This window comes from Prionailurus viverrinus, chromosome B2, assembly GCF_022837055.1.
Source record: "Prionailurus viverrinus isolate Anna chromosome B2, UM_Priviv_1.0, whole genome shotgun sequence".
Taxonomy (NCBI): Eukaryota; Metazoa; Chordata; class Mammalia; order Carnivora; family Felidae; genus Prionailurus; species Prionailurus viverrinus.
Genome location: NC_062565.1, coordinates 136,209,150 through 136,224,886, shown reverse-complemented (window position 1 = coordinate 136,224,886; position 15,737 = coordinate 136,209,150). Strand labels below are relative to the sequence as shown.

Here is a 15,737-nt window from a genome sequence, read left to right as displayed (position 1 = left end):
CCCGACACAGACCACAGCTTCCGGAGTCAAGTCTTGCTTTCCCTTTCCTTATTTTTCTGTATCATATTATAAAGCTAACAGGGTATCGGTGGGTCTCTCGAGGGAAAAATATGGATTTTATTCCAGAGAAACAGCACCGATAGTCACAGCTCCTACGCCTAACAACACGTTACTTTTCTCTGCAGCGAGAACCGTGTCCCTCGCTGATGAGCAGACGAGTCCACGGACTCATTCACAGAGAAGACGATCATTTCTAAAACAGAAATAATTACTTCTCTCCCCAAAAAGAAAGAAAAATGCATTCGAGTGACGGGGTCTCGCATATGCAGAGGGCGCCTGACGGTGACTCAGACTTTTGTGGGCACTCTGGCCCCTTCCTCCATAAGAAATGCCAAAAGTTACACTTTACAACTGCGTTGTTACAAAGAAAAACGTCATCCAGCCCAAGCTTCATTATCCTGTATTCACCATTGCATTCACTTATCTCCTGCTTTGAAAAAGAAATTAAAATGAAAACATTTTCACGGGCCTTTAAAAGGATCAGGGATCCGGGCACCGTGCCTAAGAAATAAGTCAGCTCTGGACTACCGACTCTTGATTTTTAAACTCTTCAGCGTCCCACCGTAAGTTAGGCAAAGGAGCTTCTGGGACTTTGTGGCCAGCAATGAAGATCGGCGGCAAGAAAACCATTGTTTTTACCAGTTAACAAAACACTGATGAATTCTGAACTCTGACACAGCAAAGTCATCTTGACTCCATTAAAATACCATTTGTCTTCGTAATCACTTTGAGTACTTCAAGAAGAATAATGCAGTGTATCAAATATTTATGATTCCAATAAAGCATTCTGATTTTGCTAGTTAAAGGCAACAAAACTCTAACCCAGGGCTGCATTTACGCTTTTAATTTTGTCTTTTATTTTACTGTTTGGTTAAAAAAGAAAAAGAAAGAAAGAGGCCTGATGTAACACGGAAAGTCTAAACTGACGAGTTAAAAATGATAATGCAGGGGTGCCTGGGTGGCGCAGTCGGTTAAGCGTCCGACTTCAGCCAGGTCAAGATCTCGCGGTCCGGGAGTTCGAGCCCCGCGTCGGGCTCTGGGCTGAGGGCTCGGAGCCTGGAGCCTGTTTCCGATTCTGTGTCTCCCTCTCTCTCTGCCCCTCTCCCGTTCATGCTCTGTCTCTCTCTATCCCAAAAATAAATAAACATTGAAAAAAAATTAAAAAAAAAAATGATAACGCAATGCTTAGCGCACTGAGTCTCTTCACCTATTCCTAGCGTTCTGGTAAGCACTTGATATGTCATCGAGCAACATCAGCATTCCGGGTCCTGACATATAGCTTATCATGTGGGTAGAGAATGATCAAGTACTTAGGAAAGAAGCAGGGTAAAATAACTGTCTAGAACTGAAAAAAGGAAAAAAAAGGCATACTCTTTCCTTCCTTCCCTTTTAGCATTCTTTGTGGTTTTTCAAATACTACCACCACAAAGGTAGATTGAGATTTAAAACGGTCCAGAAAAACTCAAAGTCAAAAGGACAAAGAGAGCTTTTCTAGCCCATAAAAGGCGTTTAAAAATACCCTAAGAGGCCAACTCATTAACAGCTGAAGGCCAATGGGAAGAAGTGACTTCAAACTGAGTCACACAATAGTTACTCTCCCGGACTCCATTCTTATTCTTCATGTATGTATGCATGTATGCATGCATGTGTGTGTGTGTGTGTGTGTGTGTGTGTGTGTGTGTGTGTGTGTATATGTTATATATATATATATATGTAAAGTATGCGTCTCCTTTCATATTTTATACTGTGGTGACCATACTTGTTATTCTGGCTTACAAAATAGCTAAAAGCAAGAACAATTTTGCCTACAGTGTACTTCTACAAAAGAACCTAACAAACCTAAATTATGAATGTGTTAATTTTGTAGCATGTTTCATACTCGAGTAGCAAAAAAAAGAAGATAGCTCACTTTTACAGGTGAAGCTTTTCCAGTGTCTGCACTCAGACTCCCAATAACCGTCTTCACCTGTAGAGGAGACACAAAAATGAACTTCTTTCTTATTGCTTTTCCAGAATTATCTTGGCAGAACATGGATGAAACAGCAGGGCTAATTCTAAGAGGCAGAAGGAACACGGGCGGCAAAAAGCCAGCATTTTCTGAGGAAAATGCCACATCTATGCTACTGGTCTATGCTAGACCTATCCCAATAAGCATAACGATTTAATTAAAAAACAAAAACTTACAAGATGTGATATTAGGAAAGTTACTGATGTTCCATCCTTGATTTTCCCTTTCCCTTAAAGTACTCATAAAATGAAAGATGTGAACTTTAACTAGCACTAAAAACTAAGTTCAATGACCTGTAAGAAGCCGGGATGAATGTCCCCTTCCTGGAGGAGAGAGGAAACCCTGAGGGGCAAGAGGAGAATGGATGGTTCTCCTCAGTCTTGGCCACAGTGTCCCTATCTCTGAAGTACAAGCCGTCCACAGGACGAACAACTTTCGAAGGCTGTGGCCACTCTATCCCTGAGTTCCTCTCCATGGCTATATCCCATAATTCCTCTCACTTTCCATCTCTGCAAAGTAGTTGGGATGGGGGTGGAAATTCACAGAGGTGATATTTACATCTGGTGAAATTTGGGGTGGCTTTTTTTCTGGTCACTATTTTTGAAAAGAAGGAACCACAGACATTTCTGTGTCTGTCGAGTTGTGTGCGTGTGTGTGTGTGTGTGTGTTGTTTTAAATCTAGTTATTTTTGAGAGTGAGAGAGTCAGAGACAGAATGCGAGTGGGTTAGGGGCAGAGAGAGAGAGGGAGACACAGAATCCGAAGCAGGCTCCAGGCCCTGAGATGTCAGCACAGGGCCCGACGCGGGGCTCGAACTCACGAACTGCGAGATGATGACCTGAGTCGAAGTCAGACGCCCAATGACGGAACCACCCAGGCGCCCCCATGTCTATAGAGTTTTAAAGGACAAACCAAATGTGCTTAGGAATTTATCAGCTGGACATCTTCACGATAAAAACTTCAAAATATTCCAGTTGACTGAGAGGGACGCATCAAAATAAAAAGCTAAGAGCGAAAAAGTAGTCACGGTAGCACTGGTGGAAAGTGTTACGAGCAGGCAAACAGGGACTGAAGTATGCTAATTATCCTAAAAACAGTCCAAATAGAGCGAAAACTGTGAACATTTTTGAAAAGGCATCTAAAAAAACTTTAATGACTAGCTCCATCTAAGTCAGAAGTCCTCGATCCTGTTATAAAGAAACCAAAGCAAACCAAAACAAAAAAACAACTGGGAAGTGAATAGGATAGATGGTGAAAGCGAGCCCATTGTACTTTGTCTATGAGGCATAAAAAATGTGGTTTTCCTTATGGCACCAGTGAATGGTTGTGGGGTTTTACTGTTTGTTTGTTTTTGTTTTTAAATTGGACAGAACAAAGAAAGGAAATATGTATTTAAACTTAGTTAAGTATGAAAATAGTAATAAATAAATAGAAGATGAAAGAGGCAGAAATAAACATAAAGCAGGAATTTGTGATTTAGATATTTAAAAAGCAGACACTGGTTCATTACAGAATGAAATAACTCATAGATTTCAGGCAATAATCTCATCTTAAAATCCAACATGAAATTAGAATTACTAAAGGAGGGGCGCCTGGGTGGCTCAGTCGGTTGAGCGTCCGACTTCGGCTCAGGTCACGATCTCGCGATCCGGGAGTTCGAGCCCCGCGTCGGGCTCTGGGGCTGATGGCTCAGAGCCTGGAGCCTGCTTCCGATTCTGTGTCTCCCTCTCTCTCTGCCCCTCCCCCGTTCATGCTCTGTCTCTCTCTGTCTCAAAAATAAATAAATGTTAAAAAAAATTAAAAAAAAAAAAGAATTACTAAAGGAATATATCACTGACATGGAAGTGATTAAGAACTGAGTGTTACATAAAAATATCATTGTGAATAATTTCACATCTCAATACAAACAGTTTTCTCAGATGGCACTTAATTATTAAAACTGAACCAGAAATATAAAAGCTACAAAACTGATAAGGGTTTACTGCAAGGAGTAAATGATTTCCAAACTACATAGAAAGCTTTGAGGATACAGAACAGATGAGGATCCCTAGTTTTTTGGGTGAAGCTAGTACAAGCCTGATGACCAAACTTGAGAAGACACAAAGAGAGAAGAAGCTCGTTTAACTTAGAAAAATAACACAGAGGAGTACTAAATCAAGGGCTCAGAAAACTCAATTTCTAGTATATGAAGACAGCGACACAATAATAGAAATTGGGCTTATTTTAGAAATGTTATTGAAATAGATTTCTTGTGCTCTATCAAGAGGTCATAAGAGATCAATGCATATTCGTACGTTCAAAGATGCTCAGAGAGCAGGGTCAAACTCAGCACCTCTATCTGCCAGCCTCTCAGTAATCTAGAAATAGAAAGGTCACAGACCACAGTTTTTAAAAGGATCTGAAAACAACAGACCACATTTTTGTTAAAAAGTCAATAACAAAATATGCTCGCCGTGCAAAATGAGAGGAATTGAACAGGCCAAATGACCACCATCACCGGGTGACAAGGTTGAACACCCAGAAAACTCAAGGGAAATTTCTAAAAAAACATCTATCGGAAACAGTAAAGGTGCCACAAAATTATTTGAAGCACAACACATAAAAAGCAATGTTTTTTGTCCATTTGCAGCAATGACCAGTCACAAATGAAAACAGATCTGAAGAGAGATCATATTTAGAAAAGTGATGCTTATAGCAAAGAATGTACATAGAACACACTTAAGGAAATATTTGGGACAATGGTTTCCTCATGAGAAATGATGCAAAGTACAAATGTACTTTTTTTAGAAAAGGAAAAAAAAGCTTTACTTAGCCAGGAAATTCAACATGAGGGAAACCAATGTATTTTTAGTTTTTAGTCTATGGATGGTGAACTACCATTAAAGGACTATGAGAACAGCAAGAGACTTTTACAATCAGAGATGCTTATTTATAGGTGAATACTTGAGGACCTCAGGGTATAAATTCAAGATAATATTTTTAGAAAAAAAAACCATTAAGAATATTTGATTATCCGGCCATAAGTGCAAAATCCACTCAGGGCATTAGAAACAAATAGAATTTGATATTTAAAAAAAACCTGAAACACATCATTACACTTTTAAATGTTGGGGAAATGTATATAAATAGCCATTGATGTTGGATTTGTGAAAAGAAAATGCTGACTGCACTTCACTGAATCATGCTGAAACCGGTCACGTTTTATTGCTTTTGGTCAAAGAACAATGCTAAACTTATAGTCTGGAATACGTTCAAGTTCATGTTTAAAATAAGGCAAAATACAAGTGATGTGCGTTTGAGAATAAAAATAAATAAGATGTCACGATTGGTCTTATAAAAAGGAGACAGAAGTCCAAAATATGTCACCATGTCCTTTTGACTACAGTGTCTAAAGTAAGTTTACCTTTAATTTTAAACAGAGTGTGCAGACTAAACGCTAAATGCCCTGATCACAACATAATCAATTCTAGTTAGACAGAATGAACATTAACAAAAATTGCTCTTTATATGTGGGACACAATAAAAGGCCTGTTAGTTTTGCAGAACCGTAATACCCAGTGACTAGCAAAAGTGGCTTTTAATGGTCTGAGTAAGCGTGGCTTCAACAAGGAACAATTTAAAGTCCTGTCTGATAAAACACTTGTACTTATGATGATGACTCTACAAAGACCCAAAGCATAAACATTTTCCCTACAATGTCAACTATTTGAAATACAGGAGCCCCTGAGATCTGATCATAAGCACAAAATTTCTTATCTTTATTTCTTGGGTGCAACACATGAACTTCACAGAAGAAACAAAGGGTGAAACTACACATAAGGGGCTACCAGAAACCACAGGGCTGCAGACCAGCGTAGACCATAATGTAGTTAATAGTAATCATGCCAACAAAGGGCAAATCTTCCAAAGTTCCTCCCATTAGTATCGAGAAAGTCTTCCCTTTTTCCCCCCACCACTCCCTCTCCCTACAGAGTATTTAGATCAGTAACACAGATGGTCAAATGGACAAAAACAAAGTGAATATTTTTGAGGGATGCGCTGCTAGATCATGTAAACCCAAAGGAGATCCCTGTATCTGGAGTAGAGTTCTGCTTCTGCCCCAGACCCTCCACCCTGGAGTGCCACTCCACATCTGTCCAGTCGGATTTGAGAACGGGAGGTAACTTGTGACTCGAGGTCCGTGCAACAGAAAAACCCCTTTCTTGCTTCTACCTGCTCTTTTTTGAGTGCACAGACCATAAGCAAGTAACAACAGCTAGGGTAGTCCAACCTTCTTCAACCGGTTGTTGAAAGTGGGAGGAGTAACAGCAGCTGCTGTTTTTAGAAGCCCAACACCTATCTACCCTCCTTGTAGCAACCACATGGGCATTTTCATCTCCTTTGCCCTCCTCCCAGCTCCTGTGCCCTGAACGACATTAACTAGGCTAAGCTGTTCATCACGTTTCAGCCCCGATGACTGTGGTTGGTTCGCGAACAGGCACATGGTCCAAGCAGAACCCCTAGGGCCAATGAAACCTCATCTGGCATATTTTATTAAACTTACTAGCAAAACAGACTCTTTACTGTTCCTACCAGCCACAGGTGAGACAGGGTTTAGGGGCCAGAGGTACTTCAGCCATCTGTGCCTTTTCCCATTCAATGTTATGTTTGTGAGATTCCTCTACGTTCTTTTGCTAACTACGCAGTGTAATTGTTTGCGCGGACGGACAGCGTTTCATTGGATACTTTGCGGTATATTCATACGCTTTCCTGTTGGAGTTTTAGACTGTTTCCACTTCCCCTCTATTACAAGCAATGTTGTACCGTGGTCCTTATGTCATGTTTCGCCTGGGATTCAGCTGAATTGGAACTGCTGGGATTTCATCATGCACATGAACGGTTTTGTTTTTTTTTTTCCGGAGTAACTGTACCCATTTACACTCCACCCACAGTATGTGAGAATTCACTTTGCTCCATATGATGGCCGACACCGGATACTGTATTTTAATTATAGCTATTCTGGGTAGGAAATGGTACTTTTTGTGGTTTAAATTGGTATTTTCCTAATTACTAATGAGGCTAAGCATATTTTCATATGTATGTTGGCCATTCTCGTTCCCTTCCCTATGAAAAACTTATTCATGCATTTTGCGCATTTTACTATAGAATTATGTATAGAATTACATTCTTACGAATTTGTTGGAGCTTTGCATATATTCCCCATATATAATCCTTATGTCTATTTTGTATTATGATTTATTTTCAGTCTCTCTCTTGACAGGCAGAAGTTCTTAAATATGATGCTCTAATATAGATCTCATTATGGTGTAATGAGTTTTGTGTCTTGTTTCCCTATCCCAAGGGCATGAAGATATTCTATATTATGTTTAAAAAAACTTAAAATTTGGATTTCACATTTAAGCCCTTGATCCATTTGAAATGACTAGGCACGCTGTAAGGCAGGGATCTATTTTTCATTTTTTTCCCATAAGGAAAACCTATTATGCCAGTATCATTTATTAATTTATTCTTTCCACCAATTTGCAGTTCGGCTCTGTCACATATCAGGTTTCTATATAAACAAGGGCTTATTTCAGAACTACTGCTTTGCTGGTCTAGTTGCTTACTTGTATTGCCAAAATCATAATGCCTAAAATACTGTGGCTTTCTAGCAATATAAATAACATCTCTAAATCCTTCTACCTGTTTTTTTCTTCAGCATTCTTTTGGCTACTTCTGGATCTTTCTTCTATAGAAATTTTAGAATCAACCCAAGTTCCACAAAAACATGCTGGATTTTGATTGGGATTGTACTGGACCTGTATTTGGAAGAATTGACATCTTTCACCCACCCCTATTTGTCTAGATCTTTCAGATGTATCTTTCGATAAAGTTATAAAGTTCTTCCTTTTTTTTTTTTAATTTTTTTTCAACGTTTATTTATTTTTTGGGGGGACAGAGACAGAGCATGAATGGGGGAGGGGCAGAGAGAGAGGGAGACACAGAATCGGAAACAGGCTCCAGGCTCTGAGCCATCAGCCCAGAGCCCGACGCGGGGCTCGAACCCACGGACCGCGAGATCGTGACCTGGCTGAAGTCGGACGCTTAACCGACTGCGCCACCCAGGCGCCCCAAGTTCTTCCATTTTTTACATAAAGGTCTCACAGATCTCTCGTTAGATACATTTCTAGGAACTTATTTTTCTTACTATACTTTTAAAAATTATATTTGAAAACATACAGAAAGGTACACTTATTGTGTTTGTTCTTTCATGGAGCCAAGCTTTGGTTCTGAGATGCTATACGCACACATAATTGCTCCGACATAAGAAAACCCACTAATGGAATTCACAATAGAAACTTGTTGACCAAGGTGGGAAGGGAGTGGGGCGAGTTAAAATAATCAAACAGTTCAGAATAAGAATGTTAAACATTTACATGCATTTTTCATTCATGCAATTAATTGTTTGAATACCTCCGACTTTCATTTATTCATTCAACAAGTATTTAGGCTCTGTTATGTACAGATAACACATTTTTATTCTCAAAGAGACGTCCAAAGACAGATACCGTACAGCTTTCCTTGCAAACTCAAGTCCATTTTTATTTCCAATGCGATATCTCTACTTGGTCGTTTCTTTTTCTCAAAAGAAATCCAGTGGGTCTCAGCCGCTTTAAAAAAAAAACCCAAACCCTAGAATTTTGGAAGTGGCCACTACAGACAGGGGTACAAATCTTTCAATAGCTGACATTCATTGGTTTCCTAACCAGTCAACATACTACCCTTACCTACAACTGGATGAAAGTGTGTAATCAACACCTGATCTACGCCAGGAGCGGGGTTACAAAGTGGGTGAAGGACGGGGTCTCCAGGGGAATTTTCTCTTTTTACAGAATGGATGTATTCTTGGAAAAACTACACACATCAAGCCACCGGAATAGGTTGAATGGCTTTCAGTGGCATTTCAACAGATACAAGGGAAAATTTGTCAAAACGAAGGCTCTACTCACTCACCCCTGATGTTATGTATCAGCTTTGCATATCTTATCAGGCACTGCAGGCCGCATACAGATAAAATGCAGAAGTGAGTTGAGCTTTTAAAAGACAAGTTCAGTTTTTGGTCTGTATTAATTCCTGGGGTTCCCAGGATCACACACAAACACTAGATGGAAATGATTCAAGTTCTTACACATTATTGAGACATGTTAGGACAATACTGGAAACTTGTCAAATCGGAGCTGTATTTCATGGTCAGTTGGCTGTGAATTTTTAAAAAAAAGCAACCAAAAGCAGACAGACAACAAAAACTGCATACCACATCTGGACGGCCCAGATCTTAGATTTTGCCATTTCCTGTTTTGTTTTGTTTTGTTTTTTAAGAGACTAGCAGTTGGCATAATTACCTGACAAAGGATTGTTAATTCTAATCATCAGAAATCAGGGGTGCTAGCAGGTGTCCCCTTCCTTGTATTGTCCTCTATGTCTCTTTCTTTCATTCTTACAGCCAAGTGGGCTTCTTAATAAGGGAAGCTGGCCAAATAGAACGGGGGATTTCAACATCATTTTCTTTCATTTTTCAAGGCTGGAGGTGACCCTGGGCAAAAATGTGAAGTAGTGAATGATTCTTGAGTGAGTGACCTTCATTCAAGTGCTGTTAAAGGCACTGGGATTACAAAGAAAAAGACTGCGGCTTTGCCGAAGACAGCAGGCATCGAAGGGGTAAATGCTAGTGAACAGATTGGATGGTAGCTATATTACAAGTGCCAGAGTGCAGCTAAAGCCACATTCCTAACTCCCTTTCTTATCACCCAAGCAACCCACGCTACTCGTAAAATGCCTAGAAGGCATCCAATAGCAAAGCATCAACCATGTACCCTGCACAGGTGCTGACGACCCAATAGTAAGTAGGACAGATACAGTCCTTACTGCTCACAGACCTTCCAGCTAGTGGGATGGGGCGGGGGTCACAGATTTAGTGAACAGCAAAGCCCAGAGGCACCTGCGGTTACACAGTGTGCTCCTGAAAACTTAAAAAGAATACAATGTTAATACTCAAACGTGGGGCTTGGTAACGTATCAGTGGAGGAATATTATAGGTGAGGCAGAACTTTCCAAAGATCTTCAAGTACAGACACAAGTGACAAGCAGGAAGGTGACCATGAAAGTAAGATTTGGCGGCAGACCCTGGACTTAATAAAATGGAGGAAGTCACAGAAATGGACGAACATTTCGAAGCAGAAAAATTTTATAAGCAATACCTCCTAGAGATTCTACCAACCTAGATCAATAACTGTATGGAGCGATTCAGATGTGTTAGCAAGCAGTGAAAATTAGCAATGGTAAGGAACATAGGGACATTCCCTAAAATGAACAGAATTCAGACGGCTGTGGTTTTTAAAGTTGGAATGGTTTAGAAGTAAAATCAATTTTAGTGTACGGAAACAGAAGACATCATGTTTCTTATGCTAGTTATTTAATATTTGGGGAGGTAGCTTTAGAAATCCGAATTGGTGGCTGCCTGTCTATTTAATGGTGGAATACTGATTTCTTTTTTTTTTTTAAAACCAGGCTTCTGTAAAAACACTACTTTTATTCAGGCAATATATGGAAAAAACTGTTACATCATTTTTGAACGTTATATTTAGAAAGGTAATTTCCTTTCACTGAAGGCCCCCCCCTTTTTTTAACCTTTCCACATCAGTCAAGAAAAACAGGCTTTGACTTCAGTTTTTAAAAAATGAACTACCAAATATATCACAGAGTTTTTATTTAACATCCATCTTGAGGATATTTCGATGAGCTTTCAGGTTTGGGGGTTAAAAAGAAAAGGAAACATGAATATGGAGGGCAGGCTTCCAATAAAACATTTTACAGTCCCTACCAAACAGTGATTTATTCATCTGTATGTTCCTTGCCATTACAGCAGCTAGGACTTCCTGGAAATCTTTGGTTTTGCAAATGCGGTCTGTTTTTACTTCTAAAAAGAGGGGAAATGCTAAAACTGAATTAGTAGCCCATGAGGAAAATAGAAGGGTGATAATTGACATATGCATAGAAACCTTGTCATTTTAAACCTGTACTTGAGAAAACGACTTTTCTTTTTATTAATTATGCCATTAGCATATGCAGCGTGTGCTTACACGGTTATTTTGCCGATTTAAAAAAAGATTCAAACTTAAAGTGAATGCCATTTCAAAACTATTTCAGAGAGTCTGAACTTCACACCATGAGCAGATAAACATTTCTTCAGATTCTGCTTATATGCATTTTTAGCACGGCTACTTGGGTATATAAAAGTTACAAGAGCCTATAATAGCATGGGCATTCGGCCACGTGCTATTAAACCCATAACAAAGGGCCGGGCTCTAACAGATACGCTAGAGAGAACACATGGCCACAGTTCTCACTATGAAGCTGAAATACTAACGAAGAAACTGAAACATAGTATCTACTGCCATAGGTTAGTTAGAATTGCACTTACCCATCTGAATGTTCAGCAACTACGGATATTTGTGCAGCATCTACTTCCCCCAGTAGACCACATAAGACCCCATTTCCTTTGAGCACAACAGCATGCCCAATGCCTACCACGTGGTACTGGCCTGCAAGTACTTATTAACTGAGTAACTGAATCAAATATGCTCACTGAGTAGGTATTATAAGCAGAGTTTTAAGTGGGAGAGTGCAGATGATCTATAGATGTTGACAGGACAGATCTTTTAGAGGAGAAGGGGTTGAAAATACCGAAATGGGGAAATCATCAAAAATTCCCTGAAAAGACAGGAGGAACTGGGACCTAGGGCTCAGAAGCCAGTGTTAAATAAGGTTGGGATACTTTGGCCGTTATCACAAAGGGCAGGCATGTGACAGTTATTAGGTTTGAGGGCAGGCAGTGGCCAGCATATTCTTAGGTGATTTCTATTTTTTTCTTGGAACTCAACGATGAGATCATCTTCTGGATGTGGTGAGCGAGAATGTCTATTTGGGAAGAGTGGGGAACACTGGATAAGTCATTTGGAAGAGTCGGGCATGAGCTGATGAAGCCTGTCAGGATCAAACTGTGTCATCAACCACCAGGTGACGGAACCTTAGGTGGGGCACCGGCCCGGGCATGCGCGCAGCAGAGAGCAGGTAGGAAGGGTAGGTAGCATCACAGAAAAAGCCTTGACTTTGGCATCAGGAGACCTGCCTCTGTGCCCAAGCTCTGCTGTGCCCAACGACCTGCTGGGCTTGGAGGAATCACTCATTTCTTTAGCTCTTCGGTTTCTGCCATTTGTAACACGACAGGGTTGCATAAAGATCTCCAGGCCCCTTCTAGCTCCAAAAGGGCTCTTTATAGAATAACCAGTAAATGGTCTGATGGCTGCACAATTAACACGATAACATTTTAGAATTGTATAGAAACCATTTTTACGGTCCTGGCGCATGGCTTCATTACTTTCTGACGTGGATTACACCACAACCTCCCCTCTGGTCTGCCTCTAATCCTATTTCCATCCTGTCATCTATACAACCAACAGGATCTTGTGACTTCTTGGCTTCAGTCCTTCCAAAGGTCCCCCCATTGCTATCTGGGTGAATCCGGACCCCTCAGTCCAGCCCAGGAAGCGCTTTGTCATCAGTTCTGCCTCACTCATTGCTTCCCTGAAACACAAATTGCAAAATAGTTTTCCGAGAGAGAGAGAGAGAGAGAGAGAGAGAGAGAGAGAGGATTTTCTCTATTCAAGCAAAAATAAGGGTTCTTCATCCCCTAAACATACCTATTCACTACTTCAGGGATATATGTATAGTCATTTGCTCTTTTAAGATACATAGTCCCATTTAAAAACATCATACTCACAGATTTGGGCCAAGCACTTCTCAGTAGCAACAGCGAGAATTTGTGGCTTAGTTAAAATATACTAAAGTGAATTCCTTTCACTTTTCAAGGTGAGTACAATGTAAGTTAAAGCCTCCCTACAAGAAATGGGCTTTCCAGAGGAAGTGAAGAAAGTATATAAATAGCATTACCCGATTCATTAAAAGAATGGTATTCAATGATGTTTACACAAGTGGTTCTCACTCTTTAAACTTAAATCTAAATATATTTTAAAAGCTGGATGTAAAGTAGTAATTTACTGAAGCCAAACCACAGAGAAATTTCAGGAATGCATCCAGATTATATTATTCTATTCTCAGCTATATAAAGCGAATAGTTAATAGTTTCTGTTTTGGTCATCTATTGACGAATTGTCACCTAGAAGAATTTTGCAACCTAAAATAACTTGAAAAATTGTTTCAACTCAATTAAGTGTCTAGGTAAGAGGTAGAAATGTAAGCCCCTAACCACTGAGTCGCTATTTTTACCCAAGAGGTACCCGGTCACAGTCACTAGAACTCCTCAGCCTCCCCCCACCCCGTGCCTGGGAATTTTCTTGTCCTCTTGACACCCTTATTTGCCTTCATTTCAGGAATGCTACTGTAGCAGGGGTGACCCTCAGCAAGAGTGAGGGAGGGGCGATAATAAGAAAGGTTCAAGCAAGGGTCAAGAGAAAGGGGGGAATGCTTGTGGCTGATGGGGCCCCAGAACCTTTTCTGTAAATGGAGTGGAGGACGGGGCAATCAGAATGAGTTCTAGGAAAGAGACGGGAAATGGACGGAAAGACATTCAGAAGCAATGGGAGAGCAGGGGGGAGTAGGAAAGCCTAAAGTGTTCCCAAAAACCAAAATAGGTAACTCAGCTGAAGCTAGGGTTTGGGTCGAAAACAGTAATACATTCCATCTAAAAATTAACAAAATAAGGAAGTGTTTAACCCTGGAAAAGAAAAATTCTAAGCAATCCCAGAAGATCACCTGTCAAGTTTATCACTGTCAAGAACAAAACTTTCTTAAGGGCTGGAATAATACTCATCGTTATTCACATTCCTTTCATGGAAAAGAGGACAATAATGGGAAAGTTCTCAGATTATTAAATAAGAAAGTGTCAAAACAGAAAACTCAATGGACTAAATAACAGAACTTACATAGCTGAAGACTCATTCAGTAGCCTGCAAAATTTGAATCTCCAGAACATGTAGCAAAAACAAAGAGAAGGAAAATAGGAGAGACATGGAGAATTGATTCCAAGAGGTCCAAAATCCATCTATTGGGGTTCTCTGTGAAGACTGCCTAAGTATCAGTGGGGAGAAAATATCCTGAGCCTGAGCAGACGTCAAATCATAAAGGTCAAAAAAAAAAAAAAAAGATTCATGATAAAAAGATCGTTGGCGAAGCATCAGAACTACGGATAAAGATTCCCCAAAGCTTCGAAGAGGTAAATAAACAGACGCATACACAATCAACTAAGTTCTAAAAAACAGCTCAGCACCAGACTTATTGGCTACACTAGATTGTAAGTATCAAAGCGGCAATGCTGGGGCGCCTGGGTGGCGCAGTCGGTTGGGCGTCCGACTTCAGCCAGGTCACGATCTCGCGGTCCGTGAGTTCGAGCCCCGCGTCGGGCTCTGGGCTGACGGCTCGGAGCCTGGAGCCTGTTTCCGATTCTGTGTCTCCCTCTCTCTCTGCCCCTCCCCCGTTCATGCTCTGTCTCTCTCTGTCCCAAAAATAAATAAACGTTGAAAAAAAAAATTTAAAAATAAAAAAAACAAAGCGGCAATGCCCTCGAAGCGGAAGAACTATCATTTTGAATCTAGACTGAAAGTATCAATCAAATGTGAAGGCGAAATCAGACATTTTCGAACATGCAGTAACGGAGCTGACCATCCACGCGCACTATATATAAAAAGCTATCCCAAGGGAACAGTCTACCAAATGAAAATGGAAATCTAAGGAAGAGAATGACATGGCTTGAAAAAAATAGGAGCTGAACACGACTCCAAAGTAGAGGAGTGTCTATAAACGAAGCTGTTGGAAAAATCTCCTTCGAGCAGCAACATTCAGTGATCCAGAATGGAATTGCATTCTCTGCAGATCGGAGTATATTACTTGGCTCCACGGTGAATAATATTTGCATATTGGCTTTCAATTGCTAGGAACAAACCATAGACAAAAGAAACATTCATAGTTATGCTATAACAGCGAGCAGAGCAAAAGTATTAAACTGTGATACTGTAAAAATTAGAGTCTAACGCACCGGGAAGTTGTAGGTAAGGGCTGACCCTCCTAAGTCTGAGGGGATCCGGGCATGGGACTTTCAGTGCTAACGATGGCAAAACCCTGGATAAGCCAGGACTAGTCTGTCACCATAGTCACGGTGGAGAGGTGAGTGAAAGATGCTAATATCCCCCCATTCTGCAGAGCAAAGGGCCAACAGAGGCTTTAGAAAAGAACAACTGTACTCGAAAATGAGGTTTTTATGTTTGATTTTGACCCCTTCCGAACAATGTAGGTTTTTATTTATTTTTTTAAAGGTTTTTAAAAAAATTTTTTTTAATGTTTATTTATTTTTGAGACAGAGAGAGACAGAGCATGAAGGGGGGAGGGTCAGAGAGAGAGGGAGATACAGAATCTGAAGCAGGCTCCAGGCTCTGAGCCGTCAGCACAGAGCCCGATGCGGGGCTCGAACTCACGGACCGTGAGATCGTGACCTGAGCCGAAGTCGGACGCTTAACCGACTGAGCCACCCAGGCGCCCCCAATGTAGGTTTTTAAAACAATACATCCACTTAGAGTAGAATAAGTCGAGTTTTATTCATGAGGCATCTAACTTCTAAC

At 40.5% G+C, this 15,737-nt stretch overlaps 1 protein-coding gene across 3 annotated transcripts in view; it reads right to left on the bottom strand.

Annotated features, from left to right (window-relative positions):
* The window catches only part of PLEKHG1 (pleckstrin homology and RhoGEF domain containing G1), a 237,951-nt gene that overhangs the window by 179,392 nt on the left and 42,822 nt on the right, over positions 1-15,737 (bottom strand). Inside the window, exon 2 of one of the 3 annotated variants that reach the window (XM_047858247.1) lies at positions 1,970-2,026. The exons of 1 other annotated variant lie outside the window; for it this stretch is intronic. The gene's annotated coding sequence lies outside the window, so the exon portion shown is untranslated. Of the gene's footprint in view, positions 1-1,969; positions 2,027-12,886; positions 12,941-15,737 lie in introns of those variants that run through there. One more of the 3 variants, XM_047858245.1, reaches the window with a different exon arrangement.